The sequence below is a fragment of the Aegilops tauschii genome, chromosome 2 (assembly GCF_002575655.3).
Source record: "Aegilops tauschii subsp. strangulata cultivar AL8/78 chromosome 2, Aet v6.0, whole genome shotgun sequence".
Lineage (NCBI taxonomy): Eukaryota > Viridiplantae > Streptophyta > Magnoliopsida > Poales > Poaceae > Aegilops > Aegilops tauschii.
In genome coordinates, this window is record NC_053036.3 from 1,490,370 (window position 1) to 1,492,988 (window position 2,619).

Here is a 2,619-nt window from a genome sequence, read left to right on the forward strand (position 1 = left end):
AGGAGGAACAAGAAGAGCCGGAACAAGAAGAGGTTACTGCTGTAAATGACCTGTCATTGCTTGACCGATTACGTCAAGGTGGCCTTGCACATGTTGATGCCACTGAACCCTATGAGCCCGTCATTGATTATAGTGATGATGATGATTATGCATTTATTGATGATACTGATCGAGATTATTAGTAGTGTCAGGTATTAAATTTTTTAATGTTGTACTTGATGATGATACACTTAAGTGATACACATATTATTATTCATGTCGGTCTTTTTTTATGTTGTACTAATTTCGTTTACTGTTTGTCATGGCAGGTGTTGAAAGATGGTGGGCGCTGGTCGGGAGCGCGCCAAGGCCCCTTCTTCGTCAGCGCGTGGTCTGAGGTCTTCGATTCCAGACGTACCTCTCCGCCGAGCGTTGCTGGACAGTATGTCCACACCGCCGGGCCCTTCTTCGTCGACCGCGGTGCCCAGCAGGGGACGAGGTAGGAAGAGAGGAGGTGGGGCACGTGGTCGCGGGAGAGGAGGTAGGGTGACTGCTAGGGCGCCTTCCTCGCCGCCACCCCCAGCTGTTTCACCCGAGCACGTGACTGCTAGGGTGGACTCGTCCGAGGAGGAGGCTACACGGACTCCGGTCCACGAGCCTCCGGTCCACGGGTCTTGGGCCCACGAGCCTCGGGTCGACTGGGCTTCGGCCCACGAGACCCCGGAGGAGCACACGTCCGGATGGGGTACCTGGCCGGATCAGCCCGAGGAGCCGAGTGGCCATGCTGATGATGGCGGGGAGCCGACTGATCTTGAGGAGGAGGGTGGCACCGTCTACCAGCGTGGTGCTACACGGCTCCCGTCCGTGCCGGCGACCCGCGAGCAGAGGTGGTTGATCTTCCCTGATGGGGAGAGGTACGTAAGTGCATTTAATATTTTTGTACCTTCTGCATTCACGTTTCTTCAAATAACTAATGCGTTGGCCTTGTCATGCTGCAGGGGTTGGGACCACCATCATAGTGTCCGCCGGCCCAACTCCGTCCTTGGAGTTCTTTGCCGGCAAAACTTCCCGGGGTTTGTCACGTTGCCTGGTGAGGGTCGGCTTCCAGAGCTTGGGTTGAGCTGGGAGCACTACGTGGCAACCAACTGTGCTTCCTGGGAGCTGACCCATTTGGTCAGTTTGCCTACAGTGGCAGACGGCAAAGACTTTGCCGTCCGTGGCAGACGGCAAAGAACCTGCACTTTGCCATCAGTGGCAGACGGCAAAGAACCTGCCATCTAGTGACGTGTAGATGACATCATAAGGCGGACGGCAAAGACCAGAGAAATTTTGCCGTCCGCGGCGGACGGCAAAGGTCTGCCGTTAGCCACTTAACGGACTGACAGCGCAATTATTGCCGTCCGCCCTCTTTGCCGTCCGCCGCAGACGGCAAAGAGCCTTTGCCGTCCGCCGCCAGGAAGCAGACGGCAAAGCAGCTATTTACCGTAGCCTTCTTTGCCGGAGCCTTTTGCCGTCCGCGGCTGACGGCAAAGGTCTTTGCCGTACGCCTTTCGAGCCTTTGCTGTCCGCCGTGGCAGACGGCAAAGTAGTTGTTTACTGTAGTGTTATATCTTTTGAGCTATGTAGTTTTTGTGCTTCACTTATATCTTTTAGAGCACAGCGGTGGCTTGTTTTATAGAAACTATTGTTCTCTCATGCTTCACTTATATAATTTTGAGAGTCCTACAAAACAGCATGGTAATTTGCTTTAATTGTGAAATTAATCTTAATATGATAGGCATCCAAGATTAGTAAAAACTTTCTTATAAGTGTGTTGAATACTAAGAGAAGTTCGATACTTGATAATTGTTTTGAGATATAAAGATGGTGATATTAGAGTCATGCTAGTTGAGTGGTCATGAATTTGAGAAATACTTGTGTTAAAGTTTGTGATTCCCGTAGCATGCACGTATGGTGAACCGTTATGTGATGAAGTCAGAGCATGATTTATTTATTGATTGTCTTCCTTTTGAGTGGCGGTCGGGGACGAGCGATGGTATTTTCCTACAAATCTATCCCCCTAGGAGCATGCGTGTAATACTTTGTTTCGATAACTAATAGATTTTTACAACAAGTATATGAGTTCTTTATGACTAATGTTGAGTCCATGGATTATATGCACTCTTATCCTTCCACCATTGCTAGCCTCTCTAATACCGCGCACTTTTCGCCTGTATGATACACCCACCATATACCTTCCTCAAAACAGCCACCATACCTACCTATCATGGCATTTCCATAGCCATTCCGAGATATATTGCCATGCAACTTACCACCGTTCGTTTACTATGACACGCTCCATCATTATCATATTGCTTTGCATGATCATGTAGTGCACATCGTATTTGTGGCAAAGCCACCGTTCATTATCTTCATACATGTCACTCTTAATTCATCGCATATCCCGGTACACCGCCGGAGGCATTCATATAGAGTCATATTTTGTTCTAAGTATTGAGTTGTAATACTTGAGTTGTAAGTAAATAAAAGTGGGATGATCATCATTATTAGAGCATTGTCCCAAGTGAGGAAAGGATGATGGATACTATGGTTCCCCCACAAGTCGGGATGAGACTCCGGACTAAAAAAAAGGGGGGGCAA